Source organism: Buteo buteo, chromosome 3, assembly GCF_964188355.1.
Source record: "Buteo buteo chromosome 3, bButBut1.hap1.1, whole genome shotgun sequence".
Lineage (NCBI taxonomy): Eukaryota > Metazoa > Chordata > Aves > Accipitriformes > Accipitridae > Buteo > Buteo buteo.
This window is the reverse complement of record NC_134173.1, coordinates 10394327-10410030: the sequence shown is the minus strand read 5'-3', so window position 1 is coordinate 10410030 and position 15704 is coordinate 10394327. Positions and strand designations below refer to the sequence as shown.

General features: G+C 40.6%; 1 long non-coding RNA gene across 1 annotated transcript; it reads right to left on the bottom strand.

Annotated features, from left to right (window-relative positions):
* Positions 1–8244: 8244 nt before the first annotated feature.
* On the bottom strand, positions 8245–11900 carry LOC142029427 (uncharacterized). Its single transcript, XR_012649915.1, has 3 exons — positions 11703–11900; positions 11289–11349; positions 8245–8418 (listed from the first exon to the last, which is right to left on the bottom strand). It is a non-coding gene; the product is annotated as an uncharacterized LOC142029427 (long non-coding RNA).
* Between the last annotated feature and the right edge of the window lie 3804 nt (positions 11901–15704).

Genomic DNA, 15704 nt, shown 5'->3' with positions numbered 1-15704 from the left:
AGGAATCAGGGGAGGGGGCACAAATGTCAACCACCAGTGGGGCTGAAATCCAGAAAATTTGTGGGTTTCCTCTTGTCAACTCTCAGGAGAGGCATGAAACTTAACACCGACAATTCAGTCTTCATTCCTGGGCGTAACATTCAACACTTCACAGAGGTGGATAGAGCAGCTTGCTCAGGCATTCACTAAGGATTCTCCCTGCAGATCTCTAAATAACTTGGCAAACTTGGTTCATGTGTCTGAGGTCACCACAGCAGCTAGACAGTGATGACTTTTTTACATAGCGAAAGCTGAGAGTCTAGGAAATTAAACAAGACCTTGAAATAAATACTATTGTGACAAATGGGCTTTTGAAACTGTTCTCCAAATCTTGGTCACACCCACAGTTTTGTCTTCACTTGAGAAAAAAAGTTAACAGCTATTTTTCTAGTTTCTGGTGTGCATGCGTGTGTATATTCACATTCATTGAATTTAAATCCTGCCCAATTTATAGTTTTCAGAGAAAGTAATAAGCAGTTTTTAAAACCCTTCAAACAATCATATTATTCCCTGGCAGAGTAGTAGATTTAAAGGCAAAACAGAATTATTTTGTGCTATGATTTGACCATTAATGGTATCCTGTGTATTGAGTGTGATCAGAAACTACAGCATTAGATCAAGCACTGCAAAAAGAGGTCTCGGAAGAGATACTCAGAAATAAATACAGACCTGCATTCTGCTTTGCTTATCACTGGGATCATGGAAAGTGATAAAGGGAGACTTGGGATGCAGAGAAGTAATGCAGCTTTGGGAATTCCTGGGAATAATCCTGTATTATCTTGCCGGGGAATCCCTCTTGAAGTCTCACTGAAGCCATCTGTGGCAAATCCCCTCCGCTGCCCTTAAAAGGGCACAGTGTGCCAAGCTCTGTGGCCACTTGGCTCTGCTATAGATTCATTGTGTGCCCACACCTTTTTCCTGCCCAAGTCTCCTTGTGCCTTAGAGAAGAGAACAAACTAAACTCTCCAGCAGATTTTGGATTTGGCGCTCTATAATCTCATCTTTGGCATCTATGCAAGGACCAGCCAAGATCTCATTCAGAGAAAGCAGAATTGCCTGCAATCCAGGCAAAAGGCACACTGAATGCTCTAATTTCCTTAAAGGGTCTGAATTCACATGTTTAAATTCTGTGTGAATAATGATTTGCAAGTGATGTCTTTCCTATATCATTCCTACTATAGATTGCCACTTACCAGATCAAAAATAAAATTTTCATTTTTTTAGAATTGAAATGCAGAACAGAGAGGGTATCCCCCCAAGAGAAATCTGCACAAAACAACATTAACTCCAAGGCAGGTCAAATGTTCACTGACACATCTTGACAATGCCCCTTTTCTTTACATTGACTCTATTTGATTAAACTGATTGAAATGCATTTCATACTTGTGCTTTGTCAGTCTATATTTTGGGCTTCATGAACAAAATGATACTAGATTGACTTACCCATATACTTCACAAAGCTTGTCATGTTGAATTAATTAATGTTGCTTGTACAGCGTGAGAATATGGAGATTCATCTTTTCATTTCTGCATTTGCTTTATAACCAAATAAGGGGGTGATAAAACATTACATTGGTAGTTAGTAGACATTTTAAATGTCTTCATTTCTTTAGAAACATACAATGGAAGTATTACAATAATCATCACACATGTTATGTAACATTAGTTACATAAAACCAGAAATACTACAGTAGTAACCAAGAGTAGTAATGAATAAAACAATCTATGCTTTCTCTTTTTTTCCTTCCTTTTGGTTAACGGATGGTGCAGAAACTGATCATACATGCAATTACTCTTTAGAAAACTGAGCATAGTAAATTTTACTAATCTCCAAAGTCTTGGGAGGAGATTTTGTGCTGAAGTCTTGCAACATTGTTAGTGATTTCAGTAGAATGTCATTAACTTCATTTACAACACAGTAGTGCTTCCCCCATCTCACTTACAGACACATGCCCATTTGGGTTTTTGGAGGTTTTTATGATATCCAAACCCCTTGTTGTTAAACACTATGCCTTAATAAAGCTGAAGTCCATTTTAGTGCATTTCTTTTTGTACTAAATAAAACAAGCAAGCAGTGTAAAACATGAAAGCTGTCAATTAGTTTTATGAATGCAATTAGAAGCAATGATGTGAATGCATTGTATTTTTAGGTGAGAAGCTGAACAAAGCATCATCAAATATGATTGTCATTCAAACAGATGTAAGATGGTCGAATACAATATTCTGTGCAGAAGCTGTCAATATTTGGTTTTGTCAAAAGCCCCTTTTACCTTTTATTCCTTAGTCATGAGATTCAGGAAGCAGCAGTTAAGTCACTTTTATATTGGCTCGCTGTACGTACATTGCTTTATTTCAGCAGCAATGGAGTCAGAAGTCCAAATGAAAGCTATAGAAGCTCCCATAGCCAAAAGTTTGTTCACCATATTTATAGCTTACATACCATAAAAACACATCAATACATCCGAGTGCCTGAGGAAGTATGTACTTATCCTTGTACATTACATTATCTCTGTGAACTCCGTGGCTCGGTTCCCCCTTCTTCTTCTCTTTGTGGCATAAAGGCTATGAAAACTAGTCCTGGTCCTGTTGCTGGTAACTGAAATAGATTCTGCCTTTGCAGGGGGAAAGCTGGAGGCTGTGACATCATGCTGGTGGGAAGGAGGGCGGTAGGTATACCAAGCATCTGCTGAAAGAGTGAAGCTGAAGATTTGCGATGGTATGTAGCCTGCTGAAAGAGGACTACACCAGACTACACCAGTTCTACACCAGACTGCACTTCACACACCAGGGAACTCTATACACATGGTTTAAGCAGCCAAACAAACAGACACAGCGGTCCAGAGATGTGAATTCAAGGCCTTGTATCAAAGGTTGCTTCCAACTGACCTGGTCATTTCAAGTGGAAGGAGGAGTCAGCCTGGGGTGCCATCAGCTATAGAAACAGACCTCAAACCCATATCGGCTTCTCTGTAAGTTGAGTAGCATTCATTTTCACTTCCAAAACACAGAGAATATGACTGTGCCTTCAACATACCTTTTCTCTTCTGGCTTTCTTACAAATTTAAACCAAATAACAACTCTGTCTTTTGCTTTTCATTATATTTTTTTTTTTTAGGAATAGAAAAAAAGTAGAGATAACTACACTCTTGCTTTAATTTCTGCTAATGCCAAAAGTCCTCTGGGAGGGTGGGGAATAGGGAAGACAAAGGGAGGAGGGGGAGAAGAGGGAGAAGGAGGGAAGAAAGGAAGGAAGAAAGAAGGGAAGGGAGGGAAGGGAGAAGGAAAAGGAGGAGGAAAGGGAAGGAGGAAAGGGTGGGGGAAAGGAAGAAGAGAAGATGGGAGAGAAGAGAGGAAGAGAGGAAGGAGGGAAGGGAGGAAAACAGGAAGGGAAAGGGGGAAAGAAAGGAGGGAAATATCAAATGAGATGAGCATAGGTAACAAACTGTAGAAGGAATGAAGTTTTCAACTCAGCTGCCAGAACTGACAAGATGAACTTTTCCAGCCAGCCCTGTAGTCTGAAAAGTAGGCTACAGGTTGAAGCCAATAAGTCCAAGGAAGAACATGACAAATAAAGTACAGCTGTGCATCATATTTGTAATAATGCAGCTTAATTAGAAAGTGATTAAAAAGCTTAATGGTTATCAAATGATGCTTATGTCAGAGATGCATTGCAACTCATCTGCAAGTGCTGTGAGACCCTTGCTTCCTCACAGAAACTTAAATGAGATTCCTCTGTTACAGGCAAGCTGCCAGTTATTGTTTCTTATTGTGGTAAAATGCTCAGAAATTCAGTATTGATAACTTGCTTTCTGTTAAGTTCACAAAATTATTCTGCTTTCATATATAGCATTGTATAAATCTGTTTGCTCTGGTCCATGACTAATATTCTCATTTAAGTGCTTTTCAAGTAAGTTATTTGAAACAATTTCCTCTTCTGTTACTCGGTCTTTGAGCTTATTTGATTGCTGACCTATTTGGTCCAACAGCTGAAAACACTCACAAATGCATAATTCCTGACTGATATGGAATAGAATTTTTGCAAGATATCCAGTATTGGCTTCCAGATTTCAAGTGACAGGAGCAAGGTTCATGTCTAGGTAAGTAGTTTCCAGGGGTCAACTAACCACACCAAGAAGTAGACACATAATTTCTAGCTTGATTTATCTACATCTACTTTCCAAAACTCTCATTTCTGCATTTTCTTTAGTGTTCAACAGCTCTTGTGTGCCATAAATGAGTCTTCTTTTAAGATTTTTTTAATAAAAACTAAACAGCATATTGCATCAGTCATGCCTACATAAGTTTTACAGACTTCTAACTCTTTTCTGAACACTTTCCTAATGACAGACTGGTGTGGAGAGACTGGCTAGGATTTTAGTGGCAGTTTCCTCAAAGCAACACCACCTTCTTTTGCTACTTGACAGCCCTGCATTTTAGAAAGCATGCTCAAGCACTCTTAGCCGGAGACCACAGAAGTTCACATTCAGCTGTTCATTCAGTTTACATTTGAGTCTCTTTCAGAGTCACCACTTTCCAGATTATCCTTTGTGCAAATATGAGGTTACTCTATTTCTGCCTGTATCATTTCAGCAGACTCAGCCCAGACATCGTGGTGTTATAATAACTGATCAGTCCTTGCTCCTATTATTATTTTCCGATCTGTATCTGCAAAATGGACTAACACCACACTCACATTTTTGTACAGATGAATGCACTGGAACTACTCAAGACAGCTTCCAATGGTTCACTATTATGAGTGCCCCCTGATGATTTTGATTACCCATTGGCAGTATTAGGATGAAAACAGAACAACAGTGATGCATGTCTGTGCAGGTGTTGGGAGGCTGTTACTTCACTCAGAAACAAACTATATTTGCCGTAGTCCAGGGAGTCCTTTACAGGGCCACTTGTGTGCATGTATTCTTCTGATGACTAAGTGGCACTCACACAGTTCATGCTTAATTTCTTAGGTGGATGAAGGTATTTGTTCACAAACATGATAATTTCTTATTTCCCAAGTCTTTTTCATTCATTATTTAATATTTTCCTCCATTAAAATCTTTATCCTGGTTTAAATTATTTGTAAAACAGTCACATAAAAAAGCAGGCTACAAAAGATTCTCCAATAGTCAGAGCAAATGTATCATGAGTAGCTCCCATGTGTTCACATCAACTACCCATCAGACAGCAACCTGCAGCAAACGGACAGTTCAATGTATCATGAACAATATTCATTTATATGTTGCAGATGAATGTTTGTGATTGATTCTCAAATAATAGAACAGGAATGAGTTTTGTGCAAATGAATAATTGAACCAACCTTGCTACCTTCATTACAGACTAAGTTTGTTTAAGCCAACCACATTCAGCTGGAATGACAGTACTTAATGGAATACACATCATGCTGCATAGTTTGCTCAGCCAAAAGTGTCTTCTGCTTGAATTGGCCAGTGTGTATACCACAAAGAAGCAATGCCAATTACCTCCTGGTGGAATCTCTAGAAAGGTTTTGGAAGATCTAAGAATGCACACAAGTTACAGTGAAAGCAAAGTAATCATGAAGTCATTCCTGCATAGTTTTTATGGTACATTTTTGAATTTTCCAAAGCACAACGGAAATTCCAGCTTAAAACTCTGTGTAGACAGTCTGCCTGCCTGTGAAAGGGTGTGAGAGGTACTACTGGCTTTTTGACTTTCCACTATTATAGTGAAGTATGAGAACAGGAAGTATAAAATTATATACTCTGGTAACTGGAAGGACCAGAAGGATGTTGCGCAACAAAACCACCAAAGACCACATAAGGTGAACATGGGGGAGTCACATGGGTGTGGCTGGACCTCCCTCATCTTGTCGTTCCTTTCTACTCCCATCAAGATTTCATTCCCCCCATCCCTGACCATGAATACTAGCACCACCAGGAAAAATGCTTGATGTCAAAAACTGTTAGCAACTGAATACAATAGAACCAGTTATTCAATGTCAGATGTGAATTAATTGGATCATACTGTAAACAAAGTTGAGAAGGTTGCAGATTTGGTCTGTCTTCACTGTATAATATGAACAAAAGCTCATACATTGTGAGCAACTCACTAGGACACTTGCCTACAGCTCCATGCAGCAGTTACACAATTGGTTTGGCATTTTCAAAGGCACTTAACTGGTTGCCATGCGTCTTCAGTGTATCTATATTAAAAATATACTTATCTATATTTGTAATGTGTTAAATACTTTCATATTTCATGTTACAGACCTTCTTTCTGTGACATTGCCAATGTCAGAGAAGGATGGATTTCAGTAAACTGTCTGCTGCTCCTGGATGTAAATGTAATACATATAACTAAAACGAAATTTCAGATTTGTTTCACAAAGACAAGATACATTTCGGTTTTAAATCTTGATGTTAATGTTTCAGCCAAAATGGATGAACTTTTCTCCTAAGTCATAAAAGACCAGTTAATAAATTGATCAGTCTCGCTGCTCAGTTAGTATAGCAAAGAGAGAGGGCTTCTTTAGAAGCATTCATATAATGTCAAGAGGAGTTTATATCTGGAGTTTGCATTTTTAAAGAGAGACATAATTTACGCTGTAGAAAACTGTGTTTTACTGCAGAACAACAGTTGGTTTCTGTGCAGTTGCCTTGAGACTTGCTTAGTTCCCATTATCTTCAACAGAGATGAATATGTATATCTGAGGAAATATTTTGGCCTTGAGAGGAAGAAAGAAAGGAAATAAGAGCATTTGGTTTTGAGTGTCTGCATAACTCCAACTTATTTTCTTAGTACAGCTAAATCTACTGGTGACTGTTGGTAGAAGCTAGCTTTTCTGGCACTGAATACACAGCTCCAAAGACACTTTTGTCTGGTGCTTGGTGGATGACTAAAGTGATGGAATCAAAAGACTTTGTTCTGTGGGACATAGTCTGGTACGTGGAAGAGAGCCACTTTATCATCAGTTTGTGTTTGTTTATCTTGCTTTGCTGTATTTCCTGAGCTAACAAACTGTTTCTGGTTGTGTGTGTGTCTGCTTCTTCAGAGGGCTATGAGAGATGCTGTTTTCCAGTCTTTTAGGGTAGGAAAAAGAAAAGGGATAAGTAAGCTATTTCTCAAGAAAGACCTCTCAAGCCTTTTCTGTTGATACGACACACTCAGCAGAACATTCCCAACAGTGAAATGCTACCTGCTTTGCTCCTGTCCACCTTTCCAGTTAAAGCAACACTGCATCTAAACTCCTGCTTCACTTCCCAGCTAAACCATGGCAGTTCTGCACCTATATATCAGCAATGAGTGTATCAAAAAGAACAGGAAAATGTGTTGACTCTCTTCTTTTTGACATTCCTTTTTCAAACCTCTTTTGATAGTTTCCTCCCAGAAAGAGACTGTGGAGTGTGTGCAAACACTTGTTCTCCACATCAAGCCTGACTGAACAATTTCTCTGCTATTCTGAGCTTCTGGTGAACTGAAAATTACCAGCTGTACTGAATTGTGACAGTGTGTGTGTGTGTGCGCACGCGTGCATGTGGAACAAAAGAGATAAACAGAAGCTATCATATCTGATGACAGCAAATTTATTTTCACAGTTATGACCCAATCTAGCATTTTAATTCAGTAAAACACAAATGCAGCCTTACCTTCTGACTAAACATTATTTCTTGGAGTCCTCATATAAGCATATATGGAGCATGTGCAGAACAAGGAATCCTCTAATGCATTTCCTGGCTGAGACATAGTTAACGAATAGGGCAGCAAACACGTAAGTGCAGTCATCATTACACATATTTGAAAAAGAAAGTACGATTGGGCTAGGGAAGACAGGTATTTTAGAGGTATGCAGCTTCCACTTCATACTTCAGCATGGCTGATCCACATCCAGATATGCTCAAAGCTGATCAATGACAAGCTAATTTTGTAATCTTCTAAGAAGAAGATTACAAGCAATCAGGTTATCAGAGTTTAACTAGCTAACACTCCTCAGCTTATTTGCAATGATAAACAGTAACTCATTAAGCAGCAGTAATACATTTGCCACCCTTTGATGTCTATATTCTTAGTATTAAAGTGGTAACAACCTAAGCTTTTTTGCGTGTGCTACGTCATTCCTTCCATGTCAAAGTAAACCACAGAAGCTATAAAAAATGTGTGGTAGCAACCCAGCTAGCTAAATCCTTGCCAAAATTTGACTTCAATAGCTGTCTACAGAGTCTGCAGGAATACTGTTGGCCAACTCATACCGTGTGTGCCTTGTAGGGTCGTGGCTTTAAAAGGACAACAAATTTGCCAAAATCTATCCATCTTTTCAGCTGGAATCCTCTGGATCACCCATGAAACATAGTCACATCTAACAGGAAGGGAAAAGACAACAGCCATCAGGACAGGGCACACCTAGGAGAAAGTAAAGAATGTTTTTAGACCCTGAATGGGAGCACTTTGTGTTGGCAGAATGGGACTACCCAGGCTGAGATGCATAACTGCATCCTGAAATAACACTTTTTAAAACACTTTCTATGAGTTGCACTTATCTGAGAACGTTGGAGACAACTACTGTTTCTGGGTGTTCAGACAGGTAACTGACACCCATACGTGATTTTCTCAAAGGACATTTATAACCACACTGTAAAAACTGCCTCCTTTCTGAACACCATTGCCCAGACAATCTGTTCCCCCAACAGGACTGCTATGGCAGAAGGCCTCTCCTCGGAGGCTTTTTAATCAAATATGGTCCATCTTTCACCAAAAGTTTGCTGTTCCAGCAGGGACATGGGCAAGAACAGCAGACATTGAAAGTCAAAGACTTGACCATAATTTCTTCATAATCATGGTCAGATAAACACTGACAGAAAAGCTCTACACTCTAAGTGCAGCAAGCCCACTACATCTGGGACAGGTATCTGTATTGTACAGGCACAGAGGGCTTGCAGCAAGTGTGTGGGAGACAAGAACCCTCCTACTCTTAGAATTAGAATTTGGTGGCCTTTATTTTACCTAATAGAGCTGGCAGGAACACAAACCAAAAGTATGCTTACAGGTCTGGCAACCAGCATGAGATATGGCTTGCCACAGGGTCAGCTCTGGTGGACTTAGGGAATAGAGTTCTTGTGTCTCTTTCATGGACTCAGAATCTCAGGATGATGGGCTAGAAGGTCACTGATGAACTAAAAAATGAGGCATACTCTGATTGCTCCCACTGCCACTGCTGTTTGTTCTGCTCTGAGTATTTGCCATATCTGAGCTTGCACGGAGATTTGCAGGCAATATCTGTGTGTCTAGGATTACCCTTATTCAAAAGGTGTAAAGGGATGGTGCTCTGATTTGGCAAGATGAGGAAGAAGCAATGGAGACCTGCATTCTGGGCAGAATGGCTCAAGTGAGACAAACTGAAAAGCATATAAGAAAAGGGAAAAAAGATGCAGAGGGAGCAGAAAGAAAAGGAATAATAAGAGACTGGGCAGAGAAAAGGACCAGAGTGGACAACAGGAACAGCTGAAAAGGAAGAAAAGGCAGTTGAAAGCACCTTGGGAGCCTGGAAGCCATGAAACATTACAGTTTTGCACATCAACTGGTATAAAGGATCAGATGGTTTTTCGTAACTGAATTTGCCAGGGAGGGAAAAGAATGAAGAAATACCCAGCTCCAAACACCTGGGCTGAGGCTGGGTGTGAGCTCATTCCACAGTAAAACTCTAACAGCAGGAAAAACTGTGTGCCCATGTGTAAGGGGAACGCTGGTGACAGCTCTGTCAGTGACGGCACTACATTTACTGACCATCTGAGAGGTGGGGGACAGCTCGAGGGGGATACAAACAGCTTCAGCAGAACACTTCCAAGAGAAGAGAAAGTGGCCGGTAGACAACTGCCCCGTTCTCCCTCTGTCACCCATGGTGATTGATGAACCTCTCTGCGGCTCTCTCCTGGTCTTTTCAGTGAAAGAATCCAGCTGGCTTTCTCATAATGGCAGAAGTAATTAAAAAGGGGATCAACTTCAGAGGAACATAAAACACACACCAAAAGTCTGTCTCTTTAATGATATCCCCGACATACTTTACTGGCAGGGATTCTGCTAGTCTAATACCTGTTAATTTTCTTTCTAATTAGGGCTATAGCTCACCAGAGGCTGTTTTATACTTAAATTGTTGGGGTTTTATTATATGGCTCAACAGTCAGCCAACCACTGTATGCATCATGTGATCCTGGTTGAGATCTTTCAGGCATTACTGCACACTGAGGCCCTTGGAGAGAACGTGCCACTACAATTTGTGAGTCACCCGTTCTTGCTCTGCCTAGGTCTTGTCATGTGTGTGCTTGTCAGGATTCATCTCCGTCTCCATTACCCCTGGGGCAGAAGTCATAGTTTGTTTCTGCTCACTTGTCTGATTTTTAGCAGATCATATTCCCATCTTCAGAACCTTAAGCAAGTGCCATCTTTGGAGAATTTAAGGTGGAATTCTAAGTGCCGATTTAATTCAACTCAAATCCATCTTTTAATTGACAGGAAATATCCCCAGTTCAACCATTTTCCAAGGTTGATGTAGACCGTTATACAAAGGAAAAAAATAAACTAAAAGCATTCTTTGCTGTTACTAAAGAGAAAACTGATTTTCTTAACTGTTTTCCTTGTATTTCTGTCATTTTTTTAAATATTTACTTTAAGAATTTGAAATGAAGTTGCAGTCTGAGGCAGATTTTATTTGTCCAAAACACACCTGAGATCGTCATTAATTCTATTTTTGCCAGAAACGCTTGCAACCAAATTATGCACCAGTTAAACAATTAGCTTGGAAATTATCAGGAGAAAAATGAGAGTAGATCACAGATAGGCAAAGTCCATGGTGCTTTAGTGACCAGAACATAATATATGCTAATGAAAGAACATTTTATTAAGCCACTATAACCCAGCTCAGGGGACTGACCAATCTTTGTTTTGCCTCTAGGATGTCAGCTTCCAGGTAAACAAGGGTATTAGTACATCATTGACTCCAAATTGGTGAGCAAAGGAGGTCACCAATAGCTGTTAAATAGTAAACCTCATCCTCCATCTCTGTGGATGCCAGGAAGGATGACACTTAAAAGTTGTTCAGTCACACACTGAGAATGATGGTAGCACTTGTTATGTCATCCTAAAACAACACATGAATTCCAGAGAACCACCATCCTGTTTATCTGAATCCACAAAGGGCTTAATTTTCATGCAAGCAATTCCCATGACTTTGTCATTGCAGCTCTTACAGAAACAGGATAATGGAAAATCTTGCCTACCTCTGCAGCAGAAATAAACCTCAGAAAATTCCTTTCTCCACTGCTGTCTGGTAGTATTTTACTGAAAGAGATGGAGAGTGTAAGGTCAAGATAATGGTGGTTGCTGTTGAAAACCTTCGGAAATAATACATTAAATAAAAATAATAAGTAAAATAATAAAAACAAAAAATATAAATTCATTCATATAGCCAAATACCCTTATCAGCCATCGAGCCCTACATCTAGTAGCTTTCAATATGTAATCTAGCTCCAGCTAGCTCAAAAGAAGAGCAATTGGTCTGGATCTGGTTTTGTCTACAGAAGCATGGGTAGTCAGACAATCTTCAGTGGTATTTGGATGGGAAAACTACAGGAATTAGAGTTCCTAGGTTGGGAAGTTCACAGCAAAGTAAAACAAGGAAACTGAGCTTCTACCTGCTGTGTATAGATGTACAAGATGCAGTTGACAATCCAGAAGTGCAGCTGAGTTACCCTTCATCAGCTGTGGAAGACTACTCGTTCCAGGAACAAATAAACTAGGGCACAAGGCAATGTGTCATTTCTTTTCCACCCTGCAAAAGAAATCATCCTCGACTGAAACAACATATATCAGCTGAAAAGGTTCTACCTTACCATCCCATTCAAGAACACAAAGCACAGCAAAACAGACAACCTAAACTCTACCAGCAAAAAACCACAGAACTGAAGGAGGTTCACATGGTGAGAGAAGTTTTACTGGAGATGTGATATAACCATATTTTTCTCAACATGCCCTGGCAGGCCTAGGTAGATCTCTAGAAGGGAAGTCCTTGCACAAAAGAAAAAAAAATAAAGAGGGTAGCTTTGCACAATACACATCTCAGTGTCACCCACTGCTAGGTAGGCCTAACAAACTTCTCTGAAAGACAATGAACATATGCATGAAGGTTACATCTATTGGGAATCTTTAGATAGAACGGCTTGGGTTCTTGACTGGGAAGTCTCTAACCCAGAAACTGCTAGAGACATGGAGGAAGGATGTGACAAGGGAGGACTCACTCCAGAAATGGCCAGCTACTCTATTTTTCTGCAGGCACCTGCTGTTGGCTCCTATCAGAGAAAAGATGCTGGGCTGGATGGAACTTCTCCACCCAGAGAGCAGCTCTTCTGCTCTCTACTCTTCTGTCACTGGTATCCCCTCCTGCTTTCAGCCCCATTTCCATGCAGTGCTCCAGTCCCTGACCTCCTTAAGAGGGACTGCAAGCATCAAGGGACATTACTGCTGATGCGATCATCAATGACTGCTGCTGGAAATCCATGCAGAAATATGTGCTGTGCACAGGGAAGCAGACTGCAACAATACCCAGCTCTCCTTCCCTCTCTCCCTTCCTCCACCTGTAATTGAAACTCAAGGAATCCAAGTCCCACTACCTCCTATCAGAAGGATATTTCCATTCCTTTGGGAAGGGGTTAGCAAGGGCAAGCCATGCCTTAGTGGCACTCCTCCCAGCAGTGTGCCCATACCACATGTGTAAATACCACTATGTGCATGTAAGCACCTGATTTTAGCCAGGATTTTTTGGATGTGCCAGAATGAGGGATAAGAGCAAATTCATGTACACAGGCTGGACAAAATAACAATGTTTTGCTCCATCTGGCTAATTTTCCTCACAGAAGGGGCAGAGGGAAGGTCAGATAGTGGAAGCACCTCTACCTTTTTAAGACAAACTACAGCCTTGCACCTCTGAGGCACGAGGCCTCCTGTAGTCCCGAGCAGTTTGTGGTGACAAGGTAGGTTCAAAGACAAGCCTGACATGCAAATCATCAAGTCAGGGTCAGGCCAAGTCTGACAGTGGTAGCCAGAGTCGTACCCATTCTCGTGATCACCAGGCAAGTCCATACTGACAAGGCAGGTCCAATGTCAAACTAGGAGCAGAGTCCACAGGTCAGGATCCAGCCAGGTCAACAGGGCGCATGGCCAGGCATGACTGCGATACAGCTGGAGCTAGAGACAGGCACATTCACGGCGTAACTCGGGCAGGGACTGAGCTGCAATGGAGCCCCTGAGCAGAAGGTATGGGTGGAGGCCCCAGGTGAGGTTGGTCAGAGCAACAAAGGTCCATTGATGCACTCGGGACCCTGACACAGTTTTTCTAGGAGCTGTACAACAGGAGAGGTGAAAAAGTGCCAAGAAACTTTGGCCTGAGCCAAGGAATACCCAGCAAAATAACGAGCCCCAGCTGTTCCAGCAGGGCTCATGCTGCATGAGTGTCAGACAGGCTCAGACGTTTCCTGTCCCATCGTTTTGCCCCAGAACATTTGAAAAACAAACAAATAATGGTTAGAGCCAATCTGCAGTGACCATGCCCAAGAGAAGAGGCAGCCAGCCAATGTGATATTTGCTTTCCTCACACCCAGAAAAGCCAGCAGCAAACAAATTCTTAAGGGGGGGGGGGGGGCACAGACATGCTAGGAGGAATATTAAAGGCATTGGGTTGCAATGGATTTTAAAACAATCATTGTAAAATTTAGCACAAAGTACTATATTAATAAAGTGTTTTCATAATGCATGGTTTATATGCAAAAGCACGGAGCCTTATCTTTGGATTTCTCAGCTTTTGTTATTTTCAAATTCACCCTTAGGATTCTGATCATGACTTACTTTTTTAATTGAATTTCTCTACAAGAAAACAAGTAGCTGGGTGAGCACATGAACTAATGCAGCCTAATTTTGAAAGGCTTTTGGGCTTGTGATAACTGACTTTTAAACTTCTTAACCCTATTATTAATGACCAGAGAATGAGAGTCTACACAGGAACAGAAACTTGGCTGTTGAGTAGATCCCCTGTTGTCTGCAGCTATAGACTCTGAATGAAGCATTTCCTCTGGCTGGTCATTCGTAACAACTCCTTTCCAAGAGTATCTCTGACAGATAACATAGGCAGCTATTTTCCCCCCATGAGGATTAAGAGTATCACCCTTTTCTACTCTGTGCCTAATTTCATGAAGCATCTAGGAACAGAGTATGTTCAAGATCTCTGGCCCTCTATCAGAGCTCACTGAAACTGGCCAGCTGATACAACAGACACATGCACACACAAAGAAAGAAAGTGGGATTGCACAAGCATCATTCCTTAGGAGAGCAGGCTAAAAGGAAAAAAATATCAATCACATGATAACCACTCTTTAATTTGTTTTCACGGACAGGTTGTAAAAGCTCTGTAAAAAACAGAAAAGTGTCGGGGTTTCGAGGGGATATATAAAAATAATAATAAATAAGATACTAATATATTTCCTTCAAATACATAGATCAAACTGTCTGCAGACATTGAATAACCTATGCCTTGTCTGTGAGGCAAAAGAGTAATGACATTTATAAAATGGAGTATTTACCAAGGTTTTGAGTCTTGCTCAAGATCAGAGAGAGAGAGTTCATTGCAGGGTTGACAACAATACCTGAACTTTAATGTCTAGAACTACTACAGGGTAAAAATGGTATCTTTATTCTATTACTCTTTCAGCAACAGAGCAAGAAGAGAGATAATAACAGGGGTATCACTTCATCACATTTGACAAAACATTGATTTTTAAATCTTAATGTATTAGGGAATATACAAGCAATTGCTTTACTTGGTATTTTCCAATTAAAAAATCATGTGAAAGATCATAATCTTTGGACATTTCTTCATGCTTCACTTCCAAACTGTAATAGTCCTCTCCTTCCCTACTTGTTCTGAAGCATATTATAGAAAATACGGCTGGGAGTGTTCTCAAGTTGGGGATGTTCTAGACGGAATGTGTTCCACAGGACAGCCATGATTCCTGAAACTCTAGTTGTTCACACTACTTTTCAACCTAACTGAAAGTTACTGCTCATGAAGAGTTGCAGACAAACACAAAGTGGAGCTAAAAATAGAGGATTTTCTGTTAGCAAGAAAACTTTGTAAGGCACATTATGCCATATCAGTGCATTCTGGGATGACCTGGTTTTCAAAATAATCTTGGTATAGTCACCACTGAATATTTACTAACCATGTTCCAACACAAGATCTATGTTTGCAGGCCACTTACTAGAGGCTCTGGGCAGCTTCTCTGATTCACAGTTCTGTGACAACTTTGTCATACAGAAAGTGCTCCAGCTACAGACCCTGGAAGCCTACTCTAGGACTTCTAAAATCTAAATCTCAGTTTTGTGATGGGGATGCTTGCAGCTTTCAGAGCCTCCTCCGTCTCAGAGCTTTTAGACTTACAGTTTTGGGAAACCTGCAACTCTGCACTTGCTTGGGAACCCAGAGTTTGGCAATATGCCTCCTGGATCTCCCCTGAAACCGATTTATGAAATACCTGCTTCATCAGGAATCCAGCGACACAGACAGGAAATTTCATTGAGAAATTTCTGTCTAACTTTTAAAGTGGAACATTTGCCCTCAAAAGAGGCAATACATATACCTATACTGT